Genomic DNA, 17,275 nt, shown 5'->3' with positions numbered 1-17,275 from the left:
TCCAATTCTGTTTATAATTCCTTCTATTATGATCATAGGATATTTTGATTTAAATAGGGCAACCAATATAAGTTTGCAAATTTCACATTCATTATCAAAAAAAAGTAATGGAAGAATTTTGAAAGAGCAAAATAAGGAGAGAAATAGGGCAGGAGAGAAACCAGAATTAATCTGAGGTTAGTGTAACAAGTGATGTTAGCTGTCAAGTCACTTTTGAAGCATGCAGCCTTAGATAAGAGATCAGCCATGGATGAAGAAAGACCATTTTAGAAGAGAATGAGAAACAGTCACTGAGGATGGTAAAGTAATTCAAGCATTAAATTAATTCTTACATGTTTACCAAAGGGATGACAAAAAATATGCCTACTCCTCTGTGTCTCAAGAAAAGTGTTTAAGTCACCAAGGTAACTGAAATGCCAAGTATCCAGACAAGATCAGTGCCAAGTATTAACCCTAGGTGTACCTGTGCAAAATTTTTGTATTATCTAAGAAAGGAGCTTTGAGCCTGTCCTTGACTCCTTATATTTGGGTTAAGTAGCACCAGGAACTGGCAAACGGAAATCAGAGTCATGCCCAAAGTACTTCCATCTGTTTGGTACCAAACAGTTTTAGTGCCCACAGGGCAGAACAGCCCTTCAGAAGATTGAATGAAAAAGAAGTGGCTGAACTCCAGATCCTGAGGCACAAATACAAACCTAAATTTCATTTTCAAAATTTCGCTTTTATAACAAATTCTATTTGAATTTGCTAACTTGCAAAACTTTCCCACCTCTATTTTCTTTTCTATACTAAAGATGAGTTTTGTCTTTGAAATAATCAAGGCATGAGAGTAAATTGCAGTGGGATTCAAATAAAGTTATAAAAATAATAAAAGTTACACTCATTAGATTCTCACTAAATGCATGGTTTTGTACTAAGTATTGTGGGGCTCCAAAGAAAAAAATAGCTGCATCCCCTGACTTTATTGAGCTTACATTTCCTGGGACAAGACAAGACAAAAATATTCCAATTTGGCAAAGATTAATTGAACACTCACTAATAGGGTTCGATACTTTCACACACTTGTCTTAAAGTGCATATTGTCCACATTTTACAAGTGAAGGAATATGACCCACCCATAGGGCAACTATATGTGCCTTTTTGCCCTGGCCAGTCACAGTTTGCATCTATTGTTTTGGTGTAATTTTAAATAACATCCTTTTTCACTCTCTAAACTTCATCAGTTTTGATTATAAATTATACAGTCACCCCAATTATCACAGTAATAGATGGCAGAACTGAGATGGAAATAATGGTCTACTGATTTCTTCTGCTCTTTTGAACATGGTCTTAAATTGGATATTCTATGGTGAGAATGTGACAGAAATGAATCACTATTTTCTGAAAGTCCATTGCTAATACTACCACTGCCACACAGTTACTCATTCACCCTTATGTAAATACTCTTGTCCTTTTGTGGCCTGCTACCTGCTTGATCAATCTCATTTGTTCTTTCCTACCTGTATCACAGCCACTACCACACATTTCAACTTAGGACTACAGAACCTCAGTATTTGCATTGTTCATGCATTCAAAACCCTAGCCTCAGGCTTTCTTGACCCCTTAAAATCACAATCGATGCACATGGGATGCCCCTTTCCATGACCATTTGTAGGACAGTAAATGATTATCAGGAACTATGGCACCTTTTAAAACCTAAAACTCTAATACCAGACATAAACCAAAACTTCCTTTTAGTCCAGTTTTCCTGCAACTTTCTTCAGTCTCATCCTAATTACTATTTGCCAACTCCCATGTTTTCTGCTAACTATTTCTGGAAACTATTTCTGGCTTCACTTTTTTTTTTTCCTCAGTCTGGACTCCATGAAAATCTTGCCTAGTCCTAAGATTTCATTTTTTTTATATTCAAATGACATGATAACAGAGACATGTTTGTAGCTGTAGCACTTCACATAAAAATCTGGGTCATAATAGGTACTCAACGAATACATGTCGAATAAAGAAATTATAGAGATCCCATTGTGGTTCAGTACATTAAGAACCCAACATACTGTTTGTGAGGATGTGGATTCAATGCATGGCCTTGCTAAATGGGTTAAGAATCCGGTGTTGCCACAAGCTGCACAGATGAGGCTCAGATCCCGCATTGTCATGGCTGTGGTCTAGGCTGGCAGCTGCAGCTCTGATTTGACACCAATGTTAAATTTTATCCTTTGAAATTTTATAGTGAAATTATACATAGCATATTGAAAGGGCTAGTTGGTGTATCACTGGTCTAATGAGGTTGTATTATTAGTCAAATCTTCAGGTGAACCAGGCTTACTTTGAAATACTACATGAAAATAATATCCTCCCAATCCAACCATCTGTCGATGGACATTTGGGTTGTTTCCATGTCTTAGCTATTGTGAATAGTGCTACAATGAACATGCAGGTGCATGTGTTTTTTTCAAGGAAAGTTTTGTCCAGATATATGCCCAAGAGTGGGATTTCTGGGTCATATGGTAGTTCTATGTATAGATTTCTAAGGTACCTCCATACTGTTCTCCATAGTGGTTGTACCAGCTTACATTCCCACCAACAGCGCAGGAGTGTTCCCTTTTCTCCACACCCTCTCCAGCATTTGTTATTTGTGGACTCATTAAGGATGGCCATTCTGACTGGTGCCAGGTGGTATCTTGTGGTAGTTTTGATTTGCATTTATCTAATAATCAGTGATGTTGAGCATTTTTTCATATGCTTGTTGGCCATCTGTATATCTTCTTTGGAGAAATGTCTATTTAGGAAGATGTGGTATATATACATAATGAAATACCACTCAGCCATAAAAAAAGAACAAACTAATGCCATTTGCAGCAACATCGATGGAACTAGAGACTCTCATCCTGAGGGAAGTAAGTCAGAAAGAGAAAGACAAACACCATATGATATCACTTATATCTGGAATCTAATATATGGTACAAATGAACCTTTACACAGAAAAGAAAATCATGGACTTGCAGAAAAGACTTGTGGTTGCCAAGGGGGAGGGGGAGGGAGTGGGACGGATTAGGAACTTGGGGCTAATAGATTCAGACTATTGCTTTGGGAATTGATTAGCAATGAGATCCTGCTGTGTAGCACTGGGAACTATGTCTAGTCCCTTATGATGGAGCATGATACTGTGAGAAAAAAGAATGTATGCATGTATGTGTAACTGGGTCACCATGGTGTACAGCAGAAAATTGACAGAACACTGTAAACTAGCTATAATAAAAAAAAAATTCATCATATACAAAATTAAAAAAAAGAAAGAAATGAATCATTAAAATTTTTTTAAAATATCCTAATATTTGATCAGCTATTGAACTATTACTTTCATGATTAGGTTTTATAATATTCATACTTGTAAATCTCTTTATTCCCTCCAAGGTTCATGGCTCTAAATACCAGGATGTCCTATAGGAATAGTCAATTTACAGGCACAGTTAGCATTGCACATTGCATATGAAAAATACTCCATAATTCACTGATGGATAAGCATATTTTCTCACTCACATGTGCACTGAAAAAATTAAAATGTAATTATATAAAAAAACAAATGGAAACATTTAGCAAATTGTGTTTTTAAAAAGTATGTACCATTCATCAACAAATATTTTCAAAATATAAACACCTTTATATAATGTGAAATTTATTTTCTTACTTACTCTGAAAGTTCTTGAATTCAAGGTTTGTTTGTAGTTATACATCCTCTATTCAGCTTTACTTCATTAGTCTTGGGTAGACTTAATTTTCTGACAATGGCAGACTAGTTATTTTCAGACAAATCCATTGACTGAAGACACCAAAAATATCTGGGTAAAACAGAAATATAACATTTTATGTAGAATAATATAACGTAAAAATTATACACAAAGAGTATATATTTTATATATTATGTGTATATATATAATTGTGATATACTATATAAAATACAAAGTGTAATTCAGTAGTACTAAAAGAAGAGGATTCCTGTTAAACATCTAAGGTCATCAGTTGGGGATTTGAATGTCTGTACCTCACTACTGCACTAATAGAAAAAACAAATCTTTACAATGATACTCAAACCTCTATGGATTAAGGAAATCTGGAAATGCTAGTGCCTTCAGCCAGCTATTTGCCACAGTGAAAATTAAATCATCTCTGGAGGAAGAGAACATCATGTAGAACCTCGAACTTATCTACAACTTTATACATAATTCTGTGGCCTTGAGTAAAATATAACCAAACTTGCACAAATAGAGAATTTGAGAAATTAAAGAAAAAAACACACACTACAAATAAACAGGAGATATAAAATGATCCTGACTTCTATAGCTAAAGAATTTCAAGAAATTAACAATATTTGTGAGAGAGGTACAAACAAAAAATTAAGTACCATATGGAAATTCTAGAATTTAGAGATATACTAATTGAAAGTAAGAACCCCCCAATATTGGTTTACTAGTACAGTAGACAAAACTGAAGAAAGATATAGTTAATTGGAGGTTAGTCAGAAAAATATTCATATGAAGCACAAAGAAACAAAAAGGATGAGTGTGAGTAAAGGTTTAACATCAGGACTGGATCTTGGAAATTATAGAGTTGTATAAATATTGCATCTATATCTGCATTGTTCACCATGTGAGAGTGCACTTAGGTTGTAAGAAATGTGAGTTGGCATTTGGGAATCAGGCCTGCATGAATAGAATGATATTCAGTGGTTAAAAAATAAGGAAATAATATTTTTGAATCAAAGCAATTCAGATACATCTTGGCATCTATATTAGGAAATTGTAAATGTTCTATGTGCATGACAGACCAATCAACTCTGTATATAGTTGCATATCTCTTGGGCCCCTGATAGGATTAAGATGGTGTATCTGCTGGATTTCTTGGTTTTTAACTTATGTCCACAATTGTGGTGGTACAAACAAAAATATGGAAAATACAAAATCAAAATATTAGGTATGATGGAATAATCATACATGATTGTTTATATATGATTATATAATATAAATCATGATATAGAATAACATAACATATACTCAACATATATGATAATACATATATGACTATATATTATAGTCAAGACCAACTGATGCATTTGAAATTATAGTCATATATGTTGTGTTTGTGTGTGAATGAAGAGGAGAAAGAAAATTGTGCAGAAATAATTTTGAAGCACTAATGTCTGAAAATATTCCAAAATGATAAAAGACATTAAACTACAGATTCAGAAACTGCTATATATGCCAGGAATATGAATACAAATCAGACAACACCCAGACATATCATAAGAGAACCACTAATAACTAAAGACAAAAGGAAAATATTAAACCCAGCCAGAAAAAAAAGCCATATTAGCTTCAAAGGATCAACACTATGAATATGGATAACTTATCAACACAAACAGTATAATGATATTATCAAAGTTCTCAAAGAAAATACTCATTAACCTATATTTCTATAAATAGCAGGAATAAATTTCAAAATGAAGGTATCATTGAAAGTCTACTTCTGACTTAAATAGAATAGCAGGTATCAGACAATTCCTTCCACCATGAAAAATTATAATGCTATATTAAAAATAAAAAGAGTGGGAGTTCCTATTGCGGCTCAGTGGTTAACGAATCCGACTAGGAACCATGAGGTTGTGGGTTCAATCCCTGGCCTCACTCAGTGGGTTAAGGATCCGGCATTGCCGCAAGCTGTGGTGTAGGTCGCAGACGCAGCTCAGATCCCGTGTTGCAGTGGCTGTGGCATAGACCAGCGGCTACAGTTCTGATTAGACCCCTAGCCGTGGGTGTGGCCATAGAAAAAGACAAAAAATAAAATAAAATAAAAAGAGTGGTTTGAAGGCATAAAATCATACCCATAAGCTAAGTCTTATGCTCACAGAGAGAATGGAGACAAATTGGAATATGTATATAAAACACATAAAGAGCTGTTGAAAGACATCAGAGTGTACCCAAGGCAGCAGACTTGATGTATCAAGGTCAAAAGAGAATGAAAGCACATTGAAGTAAACCCTAAAATTGTGGCTCTTTTCCCTTTTATAATATTTTCTAATTCTTGCAAGACACATGAAGGCTAACAGAAAGCAGATTTTTTGATCTGACAGCAGTCTCACTGGGCTTAGAAAACAAATGTAAGCATTTAGGGCTATCAAAAAAAAATGATAAGGGCTGAGATTTCAGAGAAAAAGGAACAAAAAAAAAAGGAACAGAAAAGTGAGTCTAACACCATACACACAATTTTCCCTTGAAGTAGTTTTATGAACTCCAAGTTTTACCTGTATGGAGGGTTATTCTTAGAAATCAAACTATGACTAGCTGTAGGAGGTGAAAAGGCTAAGCAGTGTCATGGCACTAAGAAGACAAAAAATAGAAGTTAGGAGATACAAAGTAAGAAGTACCCTAGTAAATGGTCAAGGATTTCTGATAAGACTCTGAAAGGGATATATCCTAGAGAAAGGACAAAATATAAATAGACCACTCTCAATAGGATTAAGGCAATTTGGCCATACTTTGTTTTCCTCTAAGAAGAAATGTATATTCTCTCTAAAGAAAAATAATGAGATCCAGAGCCTCGAAATTTTTGTTGCACAATGTCTACTATTCAATATAAAAATAACAGGCATGGCATGAAACAGGACCAATTGATTTGAATCCAAGAGAAAAGTTAGTTAATAGAAACAGACCCAGCAGTTGATCTAGATATTAAAGTTATCAGACACAAGCTTATAAATAACTACAATTAATATCTTCAAGAATACAGACAAAAAGATGGGAAATTTCACAGAGAAAGAAATAACAAAAATAATCCAATGGGGAGTTCTCTTGTGGTGCAGCAGGTTAAGGATCCAGCATTGTCACTGCAGCAGATTAGGTTGCTATTGTGGTATGGGTTTGAGCTCTAGCCCTAGAATTTTCACATTCCATGGGTATGGACAAAAAAAATCAAATGGAAATCTTAGAAATAAAAATAAAAAATGATTTAACAATTTAAAAATTCAAATAACCCAAGTTAATAATTTGATAGATAGGTTTAGCAGGAAATCATAAGGAGTAGAATAGATGAATAGTGAACTTAAAGGTAGGTCAGTAGAAAATGTACAGAATTGAGCATAAAGAGGAAAAGAAAAACACAAAAGGTCTATTATATGCATAAATGGAATCTAAGACAAAGAGAAAAGAGAGAATGGATCAGAAGAATATTTGGAACAATAGTCGATTAATTTTAAAAAATCCAAAAAAGGACAAAGGGAGAAATATACCAAAATAGGCCAAAAAAGAAAGAACCTGGCAAAATAGTAGGTATAAACCCATATATATTGGTAACATCATTAAATAAAAATGACTAAAACTCCAAATAAAAGACAAATATTGTCATTCTAAAAATGAAAATAAAACTCAAATACATGCTGTTCACCAGAGACATACCTTTAATATAAAGAAATATAAGGAGTTCCCATTGTGGCTCAGATGAAATGAACCCAACTAGTATACATAAGGACATGGGTTTGATCCCTGGCTCCACTCAGTGGGTTAAGGATCTGGCATTGCCTCAAGTTGTGATGTAGGTCACAGCAGCGCAGATCTGGCATTGCTATGGCTGTGGCATAGCCCAGCAGCTTTAGCTCTGATTCAACCCCTAGCCTGGGATCTTATATACGCTGTGCTTGCAGCCCTAAAAATATACATATATACATGAAAGTAAAGGGTGAAAAGAACTTACTGTGCATACAACTAACCCAAAGAAAGCTACAAAATAAGGAGGTAGGATATAAAGAGAAGTTTCATAATGATAAAATGTCAACTCAACAGGAAAAACTAATCCTAAACCTGCATTCATCCAATAATAAAGGTTGGAAATATATAAAGCACAAATTGGCAGAAGGGAAGGAACACAATTAGATTAGGAGATATTAACATACCTGCTCACTGAATGACCAAAAAAAAAAAATGAACAAAAAATTAGTGATGCTATAGAAGATATAAATAAACTTAGTTTGGGCTTTCCCAGAAGCAAATTTGGAGATAAGGATATAAATGCTAGTTATTGCTTTAGGAGGTCCAGGGAATAATGGTAGTAAACAGGGGAATTGTTAAAGCAAAGAAAAACCAACTACTGCTATGAGTTGCTATGGGCACTGGAGCTTATTCTTGTTAGTTACATTTGAGAAAAAGTTAAAACAAACAAACACTTCCTCAGTATTGTCCTGACCAAGGAGTAATAGGCCTAGAACATTTAACACATACACCTACTCCCAAGAGCCATCAGTTATAGGGTTACTCTCCAGGGGAATAAATTCTCTAGCACTTCTGGCCTACAGTGTACACATGGACAGCATGACCTTCCATCTTTCTGGAAAAGCCCTCAGTCATAGAGTTGCCATCGTCAGCAATTTGAAGTAAGCCAGAGAACATGATAGTGTCCTAAGGATATGAATGTGGCACTGATAGCATCTGCCAAAACAATGAACAAAAATAACCTAATTGACATTTATAGAACGCTGTACAATATAGAAAAACTATAGCATACACATTATTTCCAAGTGAACATGGAATATTTATCAAAAATAAACCATATAGTGGGCCATAAAGCAAGTCTCAACAAATGTTAAATGATTAAAATCACACTGAAAATGTTCATTGACCACAGTGAAATTAAACTAGAATTTAATAACAAAATGATAGCCAGGGAAATCCATAAATGTCTGTATATTAAACGCTCTAATTCTAAATAAACCACACCTTCACTTTTAAGAAAAATTAATGTTGTCTATTGTGGAATGGAATCAGTCAGAGAAGAAGGGCCTGTTCCATACAGAGGGAATCATATGTCTGAAGGTAACCAAACTCAGGGAAGGCTTCTTGGAGGAGGCATCCTTTGAAATGGGCCTTAAAAGATTACTAAGATTTGGCTGGGCAGAGGGAAAGCAAAGATATTGCAAGCAGAAAGAACAATATGAGTAAAAATAGCAAAGAACAAAACACACTGGGGCCAATGAACTTTAATGAAATCTAGATTCTTTGGTAGACATGGGGAATTAAGTTGGAGAAATAGGATGGGATCAGATAATGGTGTGGAGAGCAAAGATATTAGCTATGGCTCAATACACAAGAGGTGCATGTGTATATACTTATGTATCAAGCTTCCTTTATAAGGGAAGCTTCAATAGAATGTTATTTAAAAGCTTAAATTTATCCACAGAGATATTAAAAGCCACTGAGTAAATATAGCACCCTTTAATAGCAAATGTAAAAGTTGTCCACCTTCTGTTCCAGGGAAAGCATTCTTCTGTTAAGTATATATGGTAACAGAAGGTTGCTATCAAGTTCAATATTATTTTGTAACAGATTGTTAAGTGTAACAATCTAATTTAGCCCATTCTTGGTCTTCCAACAGTCCAGCAGTATTGGACTCCTTCAGTTAACTGCATGTTCTATACATTTTCCATGCAGATGCAGAGGGTTTAGCAGCATTTACAAAATTTGAACACAATTAAAGTTACTTTAATACAGATTAATAACTCAAAATTCATGTGCTTCAATTATCATTCAGTTCATTTCAGTTTATCTTTCTTTGATGACTCAGAAAACTCTTTAAGATCTTACAGGGTCATCTCTATAAACATTATATACTCAGAAAGTTGAGCCTAGAACAGTCCAGTCAATGGGGTGCTGAAAAAAATTTCTTGTAAGGTGATACTCTAAACCAGTAAGGGAAAAAGTACGATGGGTATTGGGAAAACTGTGAAGAATATCCTGCCAATAGTTGTACAGATTTGGAAAAGAAGAGTGTCTTCTGTGCTGGGCCTGAGGGTGTAGAACTCTGTATTCCTCATTGCAACCCCCAAGGCAGATACTGCTTCAGTCCTAAGTCACAGTAGATATATTCTATAGCTCTTTATTCATTCACAATGATTGCCCTCTAGGTCCCTAGTCTCGCCTCTCATTCTAAGATGAGAGTGTAGCATCCTTGCAGTCTATACCCTTAGGTTTCAGATTCTGAAGCCCAGGATATTGCAGATGGATGAATTAAGGTAGGACTCCAGAGGGACAAGGAAACATTGCAATAAGTGCAGCATGGTATGAAGAACTCAGAAAATAGAGACAAAACATATTCTTCTGTTAAAACAATTTTGAGGTCCAGAGTGTCGGGGGAGAGAACTAATATTTAGCAAGAATGAATCTTCGCAAGAATTACTATTCATTTATTTGTGAAATTATTCCCATTTTACAGACAGTGAAACTGAAGTTCAGTGAAATTCGCTAAATTGGTGTATGTAACGTATCCAAACATCATTATTAAACTCAGATTTGTCTGATTCCAAAATTTCCCTCTATTCCCCATTCTACACACTCTGACATTCATTTTGGCAATAGCTCAGGAAAATGAAGAAAAAAATGGTAATAGTTAATATGTTGACTGCTATATGTCAGGTAAGGAACTAAGCATGCCCCACATGTTATCTCATTTTAAGTCTTAGAAACTGAAGGCCAAATAGCTTAGGTAATGTATCTAAAGTCACATTCTAAATGGAGAAAGTTCCCTTATGGCACAGAAGGCTAAGGATCCAGCACTGTCACTGCAGCTGCTCAGGTCACTGCTATGACACAGGTTCAGTCCCTGGCTCAGCAACTTCCACGTGCCAAGGGCACGGCCATAGATAAATAGATAGATAGACAGACAAAGTACATCAGGATTTGAACTTAGATTGTAATTTCAGAGTCTACTCCTTTAAGCACTGTGATATATTTGACTAGAAGCATACCATATAGATACCAACCTGATTCTTGCTACTCAAATACAGAGAATGCCCAGAGTTCTTCACCCAATTAGGAAGTTGCATTCCTATTTTAAATTTGTTGAATTAGTTTTGTTCCAATCTGAGAGAAGTTACTACAGTACCTAGCAAAGAGGAGTAGAGAGGGTTTTGTTCATGGATAATGCCTCTTGACGAAAGGCTATCTCCTATAGTATACAGTGTCTGTTTTGAAGGGGCAATATCTAGTTCAGAACCCAGGTAATATGTAGATTCAGTTATGTCAACTTATGCCATATGGTCCCAGACAAATTCACCAACTTCCTCGGAACTAGTTCATCTTCTGTAACCTTCACTAGTATGCTCTTTCATTCCTCATAGAGCTCCACCCTAACCAAACAATTACATAAACTTTCCACTCCTTCAGGAAATAAATGCAGTAGTAAATTGCATATATTTGTTCTTAAGTTTGTGATACACTTAAGGTGTTTCAAGTACTGTTTGGTTCTCTAGAAGTTCAATTCACAAAAAAAAAATGAGACAGAAAGGATAAAATCCCTTGCTATATTAATGGAATACCATGTTACCTGTAATTACACTAGCTGTAGAAAGGTCAGGGCCTGAAATGGTACAAATGGATGTACTCTTCCTAGTCACATACTACTCATCTATAATACTGGTGTCAGTGGTGGGGGGAAAGGCCGAATAAATGTATTCTGTGTCCTATTTTCCATCAGACTCTTACAGTAAGGAATCCTTCCTTAGGAGATACTTTATTTTCTGAGGAATGTTTAAAACAGGTACAAGGTGATGAAGCAAGGCACCTTGCCTCTGGTCAATAGCTCTCTAGATGCAGGAGTGAATCAACTATGGCCAGTGGGCCAAATCCAGACTGTTTTTACAAATAAAGTTTTACTAGAAAATAGCCACACCTATTCATTTAGGTAGTGTCTATAACTACTTTGCCATTACAACAGCAGAACTGAGTAGATGTCCAGAGAACACATACCCCCACAAAGCTGAAAATGTTTATTATCTTGTTCTTTACAGAAAAAGTTTATAACCCCAGGTCTAAGGCAATAATTGACTTGGAAACTGCCAATGAACACAAAATCAACCCACATTTTGGGTTCTTGCTGTGGTGCAGTGAATTGAGAATCTGACTGGTGGCTCCAGTCGCTGTGGACATTCAGGTTCAATCCCTGCATGGTGCAGTGAGTTAAAGGATCCAGTGTTGCTGCAGCTATGGTGTAGGTCACAGCTGTGGCTTAGATTCAGTCTGTAGGCCAGGAACTTCCATATGCCATGAATGTGGCCATAAAATTAAAAAAAAAATCAACCCGTACAAACAAATCACCCTCAAATACCTTCTGTTCCCCTCTACCTTCTTTTGTTCTCTCACCAACTTCACTGGAGATCCCAGAGGAAGATGCCCTATAAAAATTAATGTGGAGCTCTTTAGGGAACTTATGATTTCAGTAAATGGAAAAAAAGGATAGAGTGGGATAAAATCTTCAGAATATAGAATGCCTAAAGTGGTAGAGCTGAACTGAGAAGAGGGCAAATTTAAGAGGGTTTAACTTAGCATGAGGGCACTTAGGATCTCAGGAGAGAGAATTTTTTAGAGCATGGTGACAGTTTCCTAATGCCTGTTTATTTATTTAATATGTGATTTTCATTTATTTTTTTTTTTTAATTTTTTAATTTTTTTTTTTTTTTTTTTTTTTGGCTACACTCACAGCATGCGGAGGTTCCTAGGCCAGGGATCAAAACTGTGCCACAATGATAACCAGAGCCATAGCAGTGACAATGCTGGATCCTTAACTTGCTGAGCCACGAGGGAACTTCTATTTATTTTTAAAATTTTTACTATAAACTTCTTGACTCATATACAGCAAATAGCAAGTAAATACCTCTTATCTAGTCCCTTCACTCTTCACTCATTCAAAGTTTTGAACCAGGTTGAGAATGTAACAGTGAATAATCAGAGCTTATTCTCTCTTCTTATGTGGCATACAGTTAAGTGGAGGAAAACAGGAATTAAAGATATGCTCACAAGAATTTATAACTCTGATAAGTACCACAAAGGAAAACTACAGGATGCTCTAAGAGTATATAACAAGAAGTCCTAATCTATATTGGAGTGGTGGGGATAGTGTAACAATAACAGCAACACAGATAAAGAACATTTAAGCTAAGACGTGAAGGGTGGAAAGCAGTTTATATGAACAGCTTTTTCTCCTATTTCTATTCTTGCCTCAGGTAGGAATTTGGCATCTTCAAAGACATGAAAGAAAACCAAATTCCTTAGCAAGGGTGAAAAAAAATGAATATTAGGTCGAATATATAGGTAGAGTACAAATCACACTGGACCTTGAAAGCTCTAGAATTTTATTATATTACAATAATAATGAAATTTAATGGAGCATCATGATTTCACTTATAGTGTTGTTAACATCACTCCAGGAATAAGGTAGGAGAATAGATGACAAGGGTAGGAGGCCATAATTCGCATGGACAAAGTCTTAGGGGGCTCTTGCAATAGCTTCTGTCCTTACTTTTATTCATCTTTTTTCCTTTTCCATACTCCCTACATTTCTGCTTACTCTTTTGCTTTGCCTTCCTCTCCTTCACTGTGAATGGTCTGTGGACCTTGGATTTAAGCTCTCATGCTTATGCTATTAGTTTACTACTTAGCAATCAAATCAGCTCTTGTAGACTGGCCTGGGAATCTAGACACTACTTAAAGTGTTGGAAAACAGGTTGTGTGCCAGGTTGAGGTTTGTCTGCAGGGTAACTTGGAAAACATTTGTGCTACAGATCTTGGCTCAATGGGTGCCCAATGCTTGTTTACTCATAGGTTGCAGTGAACTCTGTCTTCGCATACGACCAAAACAACAGCACATAGGTATCTCATAGGTATCTCAAGGTCAAAAGATAAAGTGTGTGTCTGTGTCTGTGTCTGTGCACACACATGCATATGTATACCCCAGTCCTCCCTTATTTCCAATTAAACTGTAACACTCAGTTCCTTGCTTATCAATGAACACCCACATCCTGGGGCTCTCTTTCTCCTCCCCTACTTCTTATTTCCTTTTTAAAATTTCATTTCATAGCATTTTTTTTTCTAATTGAGGAACAAGATGTTTCATTTCCAGATAAAGACTGTGTCATCAGCAAGCAGATGGGAAAAAAAAAAAAAAACAAAACATCTTTTGTTATAAGGGTCCATCCAAGCACAGCTGCAACGTCACCATATTCATAACTTGGGCTGCATAGAAGGCTTGTCTGCTGCAAACATTTACAACTACGGACTAAAAGACCACAGCCTGCTCTGATTCAATTATAGTTGTGCAATTCCCCATACATCAGTGCTGCCCATCACCATAAAGTATAGCCATTAAAGCTCTTATGTCACAGTAACCATAGCTTGAATAATATTGTGATGGAAATTTCTGTTTAACAAAGATTTCCAAGCCTTGAGTGATGGCCTGTTTATTTCAAGCAATTTACATTTATATAACCTTCATTTTCTCCCACCTAGAAACCAAAAGCCAGGGTAACAGTGAACCTTATATTAGGATTAAGCTTTCTATATTCCAGTCTTGGGGATTTTTACTTTACCAGACCCCCGTCCTCTTCTCTCTTCTGTTGCTTGAGAATAAGTCCCATGCTCACAGTGAGAAGGAAATGAATATACAACCATAGAACAGTCTCTGCCTTGTCCTGGAGTTGAGAGATATCCATTTGAGGGGGGGCAATATCCAGCTGAGGTATCCAGGTGCCCCTATAGGCAACAGATTCCTTAGTTTCTCTGGATAACTCAATATATGGCTTTCCTTACTGCACCTGTATTCTGGTCTAGCTTGGACCTGGAGCTGCTGTTGATTTTACCTCCATGTCCATGGCATAGCTATCACAACTTTCAGAGATGAAGCCTACACTACTCCAGTCTTTGGTACTGCTTCTCAATTTTTGTTTCATTCTAGTCTCTTTCTACTCTACAAGCTTCCTTCAAGCTTATATATTTTTATCCTTACTGCCTCTGGCCCCTTTATGCTTCTACAAGTTCAGTTTATTCTTTTTTAAGATTGATATCTCCTTAAAGGGTGAGGCAGCATATCACAGACAATTAAAGCAGTGATTTTTCACAGTTTAATGTGCCTAAGCATCACCTGGGGATCTTCTTAACATGCAGATTCTAATATGGTAGGTCTGGGAGGGGCCTGAAAGTCTGCATTTCTAATATGCTTATAGATAGCTGATGATGCTGGTCCACAGGAAGATTAATGCCTAAAATACAGACTTTGTATTATGTAAGCCAACCAAGCAAACATGCCTAGTAAGAATGAAGGGAATCAACATATTTCTAAGTCCTTACTTTGAAAATGACTATGAGATTTTCACATGTAATTTAATTTAAATTTTATGAGAACATTATTAGGAAGCTACAATTAGACCCATTTTCATTATAAAGATACAGGGTAATAACTTGTCCAAGGTTCCAAATGTGACTGATACAATATTTAGGCTCTTAACAAAACATTACACTACTTATACACTTATTAAGAAAATAGGCCAAAGGGAATGAATACATATTTATCAATAATTACCTTAAATGTCAATAGACTTAATGCTCCAATCAAAAGACATAGAGTGAGAAAGTCCCTTTCATGGCTCAGTAGTTAACAAACCTGACTGGGATTCGTGAGGATGCAGGTTCAATCCCTGGCCTCACTCAGTGGGTTAGGGATCCAACATTGCACTGAGCTGTGGTATAGGTCACAGACATAGCTTGGACCTGGCATTGCTGTGGCTGCAGTTTAGGCTGACCTACAAAAGATCAACTTAGGGCAATGGACACAAGTAAATTGAAAGTGAGGGGACAGAAAAAGATATTTCAAGCAAATGGAAAAGACAGGAAAGTGACAGTTGAAAAACTCCAATCAGACAAAATAGACTTTAAAACAAAGCCCATAAAGAAAGACAAAGAAGGACACTACTTACTGATAAAGGGATCAATTAAAGAAGAGGATATTACACATATCAATATATATGTCCCTAATATGGAGCACCCAAATACATATGACAAATACTAACAGACATAAAAGGAGAAGTTGATGGGAATACAGTAATAGTAGATTTTAACGCTCCAATTACATTAATGGACAGATCCTCTAAACAGAAAATCAATAAGGCAATAGAAACTCTGTGACACAATAAAACAGACTTAATTGAAATTCTCAGGACATTACATCCAAAAAAATCAGAACATAGATTCTTTTCAAGTGCACATGGAATGTTATCAAGGATTAACCACATACCGGGGAACAAAACTCATTTTAACAAATTTAAGAATATAGAGGAGTTCCCGTCGTGGCGCAGTGGTTAACGAATCCGACTAGGAACCATGAGGTTGTGGGTTCGGTCCCTGCCCTTGCTCAGTGGGTTAACGATTCGGCGTTGCTGTGAGCTGCGGTGTAGGTTGCAGATGCGGCTCGGATCCTGCGCTGCTGTGGCTCTGGCGTAGGCCGGTGGCTGCAGCTCCGATTTGACCCCTAGCCTGGGAACCTCCATATGCCGCAGGAGCGGCCCAAGAAATAGCAACAACAACAACAACAAAAAAAAAGACAAAAAAAAAAAAGAATATAGAAATTATTTCAAGCATCTTCTCTGACCAAAATGGCATGAAACTGGGAATAAACCACAGGAAAAGAAATGAGAAAAGAACTGACTGCATAGAGAATAAACAACATGCACTTAAAAATCCAATGGGTCAATGAGGAAATCAGAAAGGAAATTTAAAAATATCTCTACACAAATGATAATGAAAACACAACCATTCAAAATCTATGGGATGACACAAAAGCAGTTCTTAGAAGTACATAGTGATACAGGCCTTCCTCAAAAAAGAAGAAAAATCTTAAATCAACAACTTAACTTACCAACTGAACTAATTAGAAAAAGAAGAACAAACAAGTCAGCAGAAGGAAGGAAATCATAAAGATCAGAGAGGAAATCAATAAAATAGAGATTCAAAAAACAATACAATAAAAAAAATCAATAAAACTAAGAACTAGTTCTTCGAAAGAGTAAAAGAAATTGACAAACCTCTGGCCAAAATCACTCAGAAGAAGAGAGAAAAAGACACAAATAAACAAAATAAGAAATGAAAAAGGATAAATCTCAATGGATACTGCAGAAATAAAAAAAATAAGAGAATACTATGAACAATTATATTCCAACAAGTTTGACAACATACAAGAAACAGACAACTTTCTGAAGACTTACAGTCTGCCAAAACTGAATCAATAAGAAATAGATCATTTGAATAGACCAATCACTGGAAAAGAAATTGAGTGTATAATAAAAACAATCCCTACAAATGATAGTCCAGGACCAAATGTTTTCATAGGCAAATTCTACCAAACATACCAAGAAAAACTTCTTAAACTTTTCCAAAAGGTTGAGTAAGGGGCACTATCAAAGACATTACATGAA

General features: G+C 35.9%; 1 long non-coding RNA gene across 6 annotated transcripts in view; it reads right to left on the bottom strand.

The window, feature by feature from the left end:
* The window catches only part of LOC102165926 (uncharacterized), a 1,721,850-nt gene that overhangs the window by 460,404 nt on the left and 1,244,171 nt on the right, over positions 1-17,275 (bottom strand). For 4 of the 6 annotated variants that reach the window (XR_014835565.1, XR_014835569.1, XR_014835563.1 and 1 more), the window contains one exon: positions 3,690-3,836. This is a non-coding gene — a long non-coding RNA (uncharacterized LOC102165926). Of the gene's footprint in view, positions 1-1,823; positions 3,837-17,275 lie in introns of those variants that run through there. The other 2 variants (XR_014835567.1, XR_014835566.1) reach the window with 2 other exon arrangements.

The sequence above is a fragment of the Sus scrofa genome, chromosome X (assembly GCF_054392235.1).
Source record: "Sus scrofa isolate SSC_HxYL_T2T_F1_AM1 chromosome X, Sscrofa_HxYL_maternal_Yorkshire_Landrace_v2.0, whole genome shotgun sequence".
Classification (NCBI taxonomy): Eukaryota; Metazoa; Chordata; class Mammalia; order Artiodactyla; family Suidae; genus Sus; species Sus scrofa.
Note: the sequence above shows the minus strand (reverse complement) of the source record. Positions and strands in the feature narration are given on the sequence as shown.